The 11,033-nt window shown below is 46.9% G+C and overlaps 1 protein-coding gene across 1 annotated transcript in view; it reads right to left on the reverse strand.

The window, feature by feature from the left end:
- Positions 1-2,714, reverse strand: part of LRRC2 (leucine rich repeat containing 2) — a 35,066-nt gene extending 32,352 nt beyond the window's left edge. Inside the window, exon 1 of the mRNA XM_025885640.2 lies at positions 2,585-2,714. The gene's annotated coding sequence lies outside the window, so the exon portion shown is untranslated. The remainder of the gene's footprint in view (positions 1-2,584) is intronic.
- Positions 2,715-11,033: the final 8,319 nt, after the last annotated feature.

The following is an 11,033-nucleotide window of genomic DNA, read 5'->3' on the forward strand; positions in this document are numbered from 1 at the left end:
TCACGGCCTCTTCATCTAAGGTAGAGCCCCCCGTTAGTTCATCTCTCAGACTGTTGCTAATTTACTTCACAGCACATAATATGAGTTGAACGATTTGCTTGTTGGTTTAATTATAATTTGACTGTGGACTGCACTGAGAAGGGCCACGGTTTACTGACAGGGGCAGCCACCTGAGAAGCCCCAGACGTGGGCTCAGAGTCAGCCACTGACCCTAAAAAGCGGTCACCAGGGGACAGAGGGTGACAGATGGTAGCTTTGGAGGAGATGTAGCCAGGCTCCTGCTTCTGGACCTCAACACAGAAACCCTGCATGTTGAGCCAGTTTACTTGGCGTGTATCCCTGTTCTTTGATTGCTGGGAACCCCAAATAACTGACATTAGGGGCACCTATCAAATGGGGAAGGATGAATGTCCCTGCCTTTAAGCTTTCCATCTGGGGAGGAGAACAAATCCTCACAGAGATACATTTCAGTGCTGCGTGTGGATTTGATAATGGGCGCAGACAGATGTTGTGCAGTCAGAAGAGGAGCGAGGGACGCCCTCAAGTGCGTGGGGGGAGGGGGGCTCAAGGCAGTCCCACAGGGACCCTGAGGAAGGGGAAAGGGACTGTCCGTGCAGGTTTGCTTGGGTAATTGTTCACACTCCCTCCACAGCCCAGGTACATTAGAATCCCTTTTACAGAGCTATCCACTGTCTGAGCCAGAGGGCATGACTGGAAAAACATGTCCCCTGGCACCAGAGCACTCGTCCCCACTCAGAAGATGAATGCCAGGGTTCCAGGCGGGAGGGGACTTTCTGGTCACCTCATCCTCCCCCTTCTGGTCAAGCGGCAGACTGGGCAGAGGGGCGTGGGAGGCTGGGTACAGAGCTCACATCTCTGAGGGTCTGAAGTACAAAGGGCCTGGGGGAGGAGACCCAACAAAGCCCACAATACAGGGGTCCGGCCATTCTGGGTGCCCCCTCTGCCAGGCTGGAAGACAGACAGCAGCAAGGGGGAGGTGTGTCTAGGCAGAACGCACAGTGTGTGCATAGTCTGAGGGACAGAGTTGAGGTCCAGGGGGGTCACCCGAACATCCATGGGGAGAGAGGCCTAGCCCCATGGTCCTCACCTGCTCTTCAGAACCCCCAGGGCCCCTCTTTCCTCTGCCCAGACCGGCTCCAGGCTTTCCACAGCATTCTTCCCAGCATGGCCACCACGTGAACAAGACACCCACTATCAGCCTTGCTGGAACCAAGGGAGTGACTATGACCACGGGGCTTCCTGGTGACACCAGTGTACAGAGGGGGCAAAGACATGGCCAGCAAAGGGCTTTCGTGATGCACAAACCCCATTCGATCCTCACGTAAGGCCACTGCCTGGACCCCAGAGTTGGAACACAGGGCGAGTTTTCCGATAGAAACAGTAGGGTTATTAAAGAGGCTAAATACTCAAGTGAGGTCTGCATAGTCATGATATTGCAGCCAAATTCTAAATTAAATTACATTTTCTCTCGCTAGATCAGAGTTTCCCTGGGAACACCCATTGTTTTCATGGTAATTTGTTAAACTAGAAAATCCTGGCTGGGAGGCAGAGGCTCAGGGAAGGGATTCGGAGGACCTTTTCAGGGTCAGCCCGCCTGCTGGGGCTGGAGTCCCGCCTCCTCCACTTAGAGCTGCACGTACCTGAGATGGTCACCTAACCTCTCTGCACCCCAGTGTACTTATCTGAACACGATGGGACAGCAGCACCCCACTCAGAGAACTGGTGACAGGGTCACGTGTGATAATTTGTGTCAAGTGCTTAAGACCGAACTTGGCACCTAGTAAACTCCAAAAATATCAGTTAGTAAAAGAAAAGAAGAAAAGAAATGAAGGCAGACATTGTCACCAGTGAAATATAAGATATGAGTACCTGAGGATTCTTCTCCTCCGGGCATGGTTAGCGGAGGTTCTCTGCCAGATCACCCCAGCCCCTGAGTTACCGGAGAGGATTTGGCAGAAAAGGGTCACCGGCACGCAGCTGAGCGGCTTACAAAGCCAGATGATTCTCCCCTGGGTCTCTGATCACTTTCCCACCCTCACCCTCTCCCCAGGAGGGTGAGACAGTCCCAGGAGGAAAGACTTCCCCCGCAGATGTCAATCATCCCTTCCAGGCCACCCAAGACACAAACAAAGTTGATTTATCTCCCCTAGACAACACTTTGGACCCGAAAGTTTTGAGCTCAGCCTTGGGTACCAGGGTAGTTTACTGGGAAAGACCCCACTAACCAGGAGCAGGAATCTTGGGGACCCCCAGCCACAGCAGCAGCCTTGCTGGGGACCACCTGCCCCGGCCACATTCTCTCCTTCGCCACCCAATTCCAGTTCTTGCCCTAAAATGCAGATAAATGCACGAGCCTCTGCCCTGTGTCTCACTGGGGGTGTTTACCCCTGTCCTGCCATGGGACAGTGGGAAGATATAAACAAGGAGGCGCTGCCCCCCATCCTCCCGGCAGGTGCCACAAACCCCCTCACTCCCAGCCCCCGCCCCCATGATCCACCCCCCAGTCTCAGGAGCAGATGCTCACTTGCCCCTGCCACGTCCCCCTCCCACAATGGCCACCTACCCGTGACTGCACGGCAGCCCCAGCCCCTGCCCGCTGCCTGCCCAGTGGAATCCGGATTGCAGAGACTGTTGACACCCGCGGCCACCACACACTGGAGCTTCCTGGCCTGTGCACTAACGGGCTATATTTGTCAGCTGATAATATGATCTGTAGGACATGTGCTGATAAACTATCTATCTATTCTATGTGACTCAGCCCGGCATGAGACAAAACACATTTCAGAGGGGAGGGCTTGGCACGGGGCAAACGATGAGCTGGCCAATGTGAGCCCTACAACCCGGGATTACCGTACCTCCCTTTTCACACAGGCCGTCCTGAAGCGAGTCAAGTAAAATAGGCCAGAGAGAGCCCTGTGTTCTCTGCACTCCGAACTAGGAACCACATGAAAAGCAGGATCAGGGTGCCATACGATCCAGCGAATGTAAAACTGTTTTCAATGTTTGAAGCTACAGCTATCACAGGTCTGGATTTCACCTTGTTTTTCCTTTAAAGTTCCTAAAACATATGTGAATTTAGGTTCTCTTTAGCGATTTTACTAACTGGGCAAAGATGCTTTGCTGAGACCCAACATTGTGACAATGTGACAGTCAGTTAATCAGGAATTGCTCCCACCTTACTGCATCCCCCCACCCCCCAGGTCCCCCTCCCAGCCCCCACCCCTGCCTGTTCCAAGAGGGTCCCTACAACCACCCCCACTTCCGAGCAACAGACTCCTTATACACCTTCATCCTAGACAGAAAAACACCCTTTGTCTAATATAGACATAATAACTCTAACTACAAAATAGTTGGATTTTGAAGGGACTATATGTTCTATGTGTTGACATTTATAATTAAATTATCATTTTATTAATGCAATCCCTATCAAAATACCAACAGCATTTTTCACAGAACTAGAACAAACAATCCTAAAATGTATATGGAATGATAAAAGACCCCAAATAGCCAAAGCAATTTTGAAAAAAGAAAAGCAAAGCTGGAGGCATCACCATTCCAGACCTAAAGTTATATTACAAAGCTGTAGTGATCAAAACAGTATGGTGCTGGCACAAAACCAGACACGTAGATCAACAGAACAGAATAGAAAACCCAGAAATAAACCCACAATTATATGGCCAATTAATTTTCAATAAAGCAGGAAAGAATAGGCAATGGGAAAAAGACAGTCTCTTCAACAAATGGTGTTGGGAAAACTGATCAGCTACATATGATCAAAGAATGAATGAGCAAAAGAATGAAACTGGACCACTTTCTCACACCATACACAAAAATAAACTCAAAATGGATTAAAGACCTAAATGTGAGACCTGAAACCATAAAAATCCTAGAAGAGAGAGGCACCTGGGTGGCCCAGCCATTAAGCATCTGCCTTCGGCTCAGGTCCTGATCCCAGGGTCCTGGGATCGAGCCCCGCATCGGGCTCCCCACTCCGCGGGAAGACTGCTTCTCCCTCTCCCACTCCCCCTGCTTGTGTTCCTGCTCTCACTATCTCTCTCTCTGTAAAATAAATAAATAAATTCTTTAAAAAAAAATCCTAGAAGAGAACACAGACAGTAATGTCTCTCAGAGCAGCCATGGCAATGATTTTCTAGATAGGTCTCCTGAGGCAAGGGAAACAAAAGCAAAAGTAAACTATTGGGACTTCATCAAAATAAAAAGCTTCTACACAGTGAAGGAAATGATCAAAAAATTAAAAGGCAACCTACAGAATGGGAGAAGATATTTGCAAATGACATATCAGATAAAAGATTAGTACCCAAAATACATAAAGAACTGATACAATTTAACACCCCAAAAAACAATCCAATTAAAAATGGGCAGAAGACAAGAACAGATATTTTTCCAAAGAAGACATCCAGATGGCCAATAGACACATGAAAAGATGCTCAACATCAGTCATCATCAGGGAAATGCAAATCAAAACTACAATGAGATATCACATCTGTCAGAACGGCTAAAATAAAAAACACAAGAAACAACAAGTGTCGGTGAGAATGTGTAGAAAAAGGAACCCTCGGGCCCTGTTGGTGGGAACGCAAAGTTGTGCGGTCACCGAGCAAAATAGTATGGAGTTAAAAATAGAACTGCCCTACAATCCAGTAATCACACTACTGGGTATTTACCAGAAAAAAGACAAAATCACTAATTCAAAGGAAAACATGCACCCCCCTGTTCATAGCAGCATTATTTACAATAGCCAAGATATGGAAGCAGCCCAAGTGTTCATCTTATTCGGCCATAAAAAAGAATGAAATCTTGCCATTTGCAATGACATGGAAAGAGCTAGAGAGTATAATGCTAAGCGAAGTAAGTTAGTCAAATACCACATGATTTCACTCATATATGGAATTTAAGAAACAAGACAAAGAAGCAAAGGAAAAAAAGAGAGAAACAAACCAAGAAACAGACTCTTAACTATAAAAAACAAACTGCTGGTTACCAGGGGGAGGTGGATAGGGGGTGGGTGAAATACGTGATGGGGATTAAGGAGCACACTTGTTGGGATGCGCACTGGGTGATGCATGGAAGTGTTGAATCACTATGTTGTACACCTGCAACTAATATAACACTGCAAGTTACCTATATTGGAATTAAATTTTTTTAAATAAGGTTTTTTATTTTAATAGACAATAAAAAATTTTTAATAAATTATCATTTTAAATTGTATGCCAAATTGATGGGAATCAAATAAAACTCTGTGACAGTATTAAATCCTACCTCTAAAGTGTTGGATATGCTTTTTATTACTTAGAATTTGAATAGTATTTTTCTCTTTTGCTACACAATGTAAGTTTCCTATTTAGTGATTGTTTCCTTTGGTTTTTGTTTTGTTTTGTTTTGTTTTGTTTTGTTTATGGTGTTCTGAACCAAAGAATATAAATTGAAAAGCTAGTTTCAGGTCAAACACTACTTAAATACTTTTTCAATTTATAAGAGGGCTAACTATTCAAAAGCTCAATCATATTTAAGGGGAAAAATATTTTCCCCTACCAATACATTCAAATACAATAGGCATCCTTTATGATGCCAGGGTTAGAGAAGCAGGTCATTGTTCAGCCCAGGCTCCTCAGCCTGCAATGTGCACCCAGATAGGATTGAGAAACTTAGCAAATAAAAATACTTTCAGTTACATTTGAATTCCAGATAAACCACAAGTAATTTTTTGATATAAGTATGTTTCCAATACTGCATGAGCCATACTTAAAAATTATTTGTGGTTTATCTGGAATTTCAATATTCCTGGGTGTCCTGTATTTTATCTGGCAACCCTCCACCCAAACCACCTAGGATCTTAGTGAGTGCAGAATCTGACGCAGGAGGCCAGCGAGGGGCTGAGTCTGTCTCCCTAACAAGCTCCAGGTGATGCCGAAGCTCCAGGTCCGGGGACCCCAGCACAAAGGACCCTAAGGACCTGGAATTAGCTCAGTCTGAGACAGTGGTACCCAGGTGGCCCGGGTGGACCCCTCTGTCCCTAGGAGGTTCTGACTCCATCTGGGGTGAAGTCCAGTGATCATAGTTTAGCATGTTCTACAGTGGCTTCTGATTCACAGGCAGGGATGTGGATCAGGAAGTATTTTAAAATACACAATGTACTTATGTTAATAGAGGGAACTGTTATTACTGTATTAAACTCACTGCCGCATCTCTTGGCTGTGTCCGGAAAGAACTTCCAGGGGTGCCTGGCTGGCTTGGTCAGCAGAACATGTGATTCTTGATCTCAGAGTTGTAAGTTTGAGCCCCTCCTTGGATGTAGAGATTACTTAATAAAATCTTTAAGAAAAAGAAAAAGGAGAAAGAACGGAAGGAAGGAAGGAAGGAAGGAAGGAAGGAAGGAAGGAAGGAAGGAAGGAAGGAAGGAAGGAAGATGACTGGGTGGCTCAGTTGGTTAAGTGTCTGCCTCCCGCTCAGGTCATGATCCCAGGGTCCTGGGATTCAGTCCCACATCCCACATCAGGCTCCCTGCTCAGCGGGGAATCTGCTTCTCCCTCTCCCCCCTGCTCATGCTCCCTCTCTCTCTCTCTCTCAAATAAATAAATAAACTCTTAAAAAGAAAAGAAAAAAGAAAGAACGAACTTGGAGTTTCTGAGCTCCCGAGGGGCAGCCCTGTGGTCCCCGTACAGTCCCCAACTCTTACACAGTCTTATTACCAACCTCAGCTGCTTCCTCACAGCTGGGCGCTTTCTTAAGCACTTCAGCTCCAGCTGGCCTTGGAGCCTCTCACCAAATGCAGTCCGCAGCTTCGGCGTCTCCCCGGGGACCCCCAGGTTTGCCTCCGATCTGAGGGGGCCCCACACACAAAGCCGCCCAGACGTCCACGGGGCCCGAGTGCTCTCCTCACCGCCATTCTGAGCCTGGGATGCCTGTGGCAATGCTGAGTCACACGCACTACAAAGCCTTCTTCCAAGTAAATCCCTGGTGTCACACGCCTGTCGTCACTGTGATATAATGATAGAAGAATGAAAAACCCAAAATGTTAGCAACCGATTCACGCTACTGCAGTGACTGTTCCCAAATGCTTCCCGCTGAAGAAGGAGCCCCTGCTTCACCGCTTGGCAGGTGCGGCTAAAAGCCCCCGAGGAAGGCTGCCCTGCCCCCATCTTACAGTAACTTACATTAACTACATGACCCAATGATACTATTTGGGATACACTGGGTGCAATCAAAATATATTACGAAAGTTAATTTTAGCCGATTCTCTGTACTTTGCCAACGTGACCAGCCAGAACATTTAAGCTCCCCTCACCACCAAGACGGGCCACGGAGAGGGTTGAGAACCCAGGCTCAGAATGTGGCACCCTTTCGAAGACTTTCATGAAGTTTTTCTCAGGGAGGAGGCCAAACCTCTTCCCAAATACAGTTATTCAACTGCAGGAGGCCAGAACGCTGATCTGTGCCAGGTCCGCCGCTGGGAATACTGTCATCCGTATCCTGGACGCGGACCACACATCCGTGCGGTCCCCAGGCAGTCTGGACGTAGTGCTCACCGGCGCCCCCTGGAGGACGGTTTTGCCGATGACCGGGCTCTATTAAGAAACCCAGGGACGCATTGGTCATTCCCACTCAGCCAAACTGTAATGATCAAGAATGCCAATCTTCTGGCGCCTGGGTGGCTCAGATGGTTAAGCGTCTGCCTTCGGCTCAGGCCATGATCCCAGGGTTTCTGGGATCGGGCCCCATGTCGGGCCCCATGTCGGGCTCTCTGGTCGGCCGGAGGCCTGCTTCTCCCTCTCCCTCTGCCTCTCCCCCTGGTTGTGTTCTGTCTCTCTCTCTTTCAAATAAATAAATGGAATATTAAAAAAAAAAAAAAAGAATGCCAGTCTTAAAATTCCCATTGGAAGCTCTTCGTGTGGGCTGGTGCAATTGGAGGTGGAGCTACTTCTGTTTAATTTTTTTCATGTTTGTTTTTTTTAATTTTGGTACTATCCTTATGATTAAAATGATACACACACACACAAAGTTAAAACAAAACAAAACAAAACAAAAAATACACATCCCACGAATCATTGCTCACACTGTTTGGGTGCCTACTGTATGCCAGGCACAGTTCTGAGTGCTTGATGACATATCTAACCTTGGAAAATACCAGAAACAAAACAGGAAATAAAATGTACCGCTGTCCTTAACATACCAGAAATGACATTCAGCATTTTCTATTATCTCGTCACACACTGGCCACCACACCAACAGAGAGGCATTACTCCATTCGTTTCACTGAGCAGGCTCCGAGGCCCAAGGATACCCTGTTCTCAGCTGAACATGGGAACACCAGTGACCTCCCTGAGATACCGTGCTGCATCCAGAAGCCTGTTGACGCTTTCTTTATACATGGATCTCCTTTTTTCTAAGTCCTTAGGAAACTAGAAATAGCACATTGCCCTCAGAGCGAGTCACTACTCCCTCCTCCTACGGAATCTCGGGAGAGCCTGCAGATTCAGCCTGCCCAGCCCTCGCGCCCACTTCTCCAGCCGCTCAGCGGAGCATCACTCAAGGCCCGTGCGTTTCTTGGCTGATTTATTACAACAGTCGCTCCCAGCTTCGGTACCTCTGTCGCCAGAGATCTTCCCAAACACGCAGACCTGCTCAGGTCACTCTCCTGCTGAATTCTTCATAGTGCTACGTTAAAGGCAAAATTCTGTGTGCCGGCACACAGTAGGAGTAAGGAATGAATGAATGTCTGAGGGTTGTTTGACCTGCCTCAGGAGGGAAAGAGATATATAGAAAGGCAGTGATGGGGTGCCTGGGTGGCTCAGTCGTGTAAGCCTCTGCCTTCAACTCAGGTCATGATCTCAGGGTCCTGGGACTGAGCCCCAGGTCGGGCTCCCTGCTCAGTGGGGAGCCTGCTTCTCCCTCTCCCTCTGCCGCTCCCCGTGATTGTGCTCTCCCTCTGTCAAATAAATAAATAAAATCTTTTTTTAAAAAGGTGGTGACATTTGTCAAATGCCTGAATGTGCTAGAATTATAGTAGGTGTTTATCTAATAAAGATATAAGATATCTTATAAAATATAAGAAGCCTATAGTAGAGCATCTCTGTGGGCAGATGTTCATATTCCCATTGTAGGAGGATAATGCAGGATAATGAAGCTGAGGCTTAGTAACCTCTTTAAAATAGGTTAAATGTGCCCAGGGGTATGCACTCACCTTCCGCCTTCCACCTGCCTTCAACATATTTGTTGAGAAATCCCAGGAAGCATGGCCTTGGGTGTTGGCATCAGTCTGACACAGTGTGACCTGGAACATGGACACAAGGACCACTCACAGGGGCGCCCGGGTGGCTCAGTCAGTTAAGTGTCTGCCTTCAGCTCAGGTCATGATCCCAGGGTCCTGGGATCGAGCCCCATGTCGGGCTCCCCGCTCAGCAGGGAGTCTGCTTCTCCCTCTCCCTCTGCCCCTCCCCCCTGCTATGCTCTCTCTGTCAAATAAATAAATAAAATCTTAAAAAAAAAAACAAAGAGCACCCACAAATAATGCTTCATAAACAACGTCCACATCAATGACAAACAGAGCTCTAGGGAAAACGCACTCAGGAAAACCTGAATGGCTTATCTAGAGATGAAATAAGACAATGGATTTCCAACCTGGTGATTTTCATAAGTGGATAAGGAGAAAGGTAAATACATACCCAGAAATTGAAATGGGAAAAAAAAAATCACCTTTTTTCCCTATTATTAAAATCTTGAATTCACTACAGCCTTGCTCTAGGCCAAAGGATCCAGTTCTGGATGAGCTAGTCTGCTCAGGGTCCTGTCTTTCTGATTAATCCCCCTTGTGGACTTACACTGTCAGATTTATCAGCAGCGTGCCTGTTCACATACTGTCTCCATCCATTCGGGCTGCTATAATAAAGTACTGTACACAGGGTGGCTTATGAACAACAGAAATCTGTTTCTCACGGCTCTGGAAGCTGGAAGTCCAAGATCAAGTGGAGGGCACAGTTGAACGGGGGGGCCCTCTTCCAGGTGGCCCACTTCTCATTGTTGACCTTGCATCTAGTGCCCTTGTGAAATGTACTTACTATGTAAGTTGGCTAGGGCTGCCATAGCAAATACCGCAGACCTAGGGGCTTCAACAACAGACATCTCTTTTCTCACAGTTCCGGAGGCTAGAGGTCCAAGATCAAGGTGTCAGCAGGTTTGGTTTCTTCTGAGGCCTCTCTTCTTGGCTTGCAGGTGGGTGTCTTCTCCCTGGGTCACATGGTCTTCCCTGTGTGTGCACACACCTCAGCCCTAATCTCCCCCTCCTTATGAGAACACCCGTCATATTGGATTAGGGCCCACCCACATGAGTTCATTTTAGCTTAACGACCTCATCAAAGGCCCTATCTCCAACAGTCATTTCGGAGGTTCTAGGGGTTAGGACTTCAACATATAAATTTCAGGACACACCAATTAAGCTCAGAACACTTCTCAAGTCCCATAATTTATCTCTGGAGTCTTTTGGATTGTTTACATGTAGAATCATGTTATTGGTGAATATAGTGTGTGTGTGTGTGTGTGTGTGTGTATGTGTTCTACAAGAAGAGACAAAGAGGCGAACCAAACAGAGTAAGACATTAAAAACAAAACAAAACAAAACAAAACAAAACCCTCACACCACATGAACAAATGATTCCTGATGAAAAATGCCATTGTAGAGCAGTAATGTAAGAATGATCTTTCCAATGAAGTGGTGCTGAATCTTTGTGTAGATTCAATGCAACGGGCACCACACAGCAGTGAATAAGAGCAAACTACAACATGGATGGCTCCCCCCCAGCATAACGTTGAGCAGAAAGAAGCAGACACACACACACACTTGGGATTAGATAAAGTTCCAAACCATGGAGAAACCAATCTATGGGATTTGAAATGAGAAAAGTAGTTAGCTTTGGGGAAGTGGGAGGTGGACTTCTGGGGTTCTAGTAATATTCTTACTCTTGACCTGGGTAGTGGTTACATAGTACTTTGGAATA

The sequence above is a fragment of the Callorhinus ursinus genome, unplaced genomic scaffold, assembly GCF_003265705.2.
Source record: "Callorhinus ursinus isolate GAN/ISIS: 27379988/994484 unplaced genomic scaffold, GSC_fseal_2.0 scaffold15, whole genome shotgun sequence".
Taxonomy (NCBI): Eukaryota; Metazoa; Chordata; class Mammalia; order Carnivora; family Otariidae; genus Callorhinus; species Callorhinus ursinus.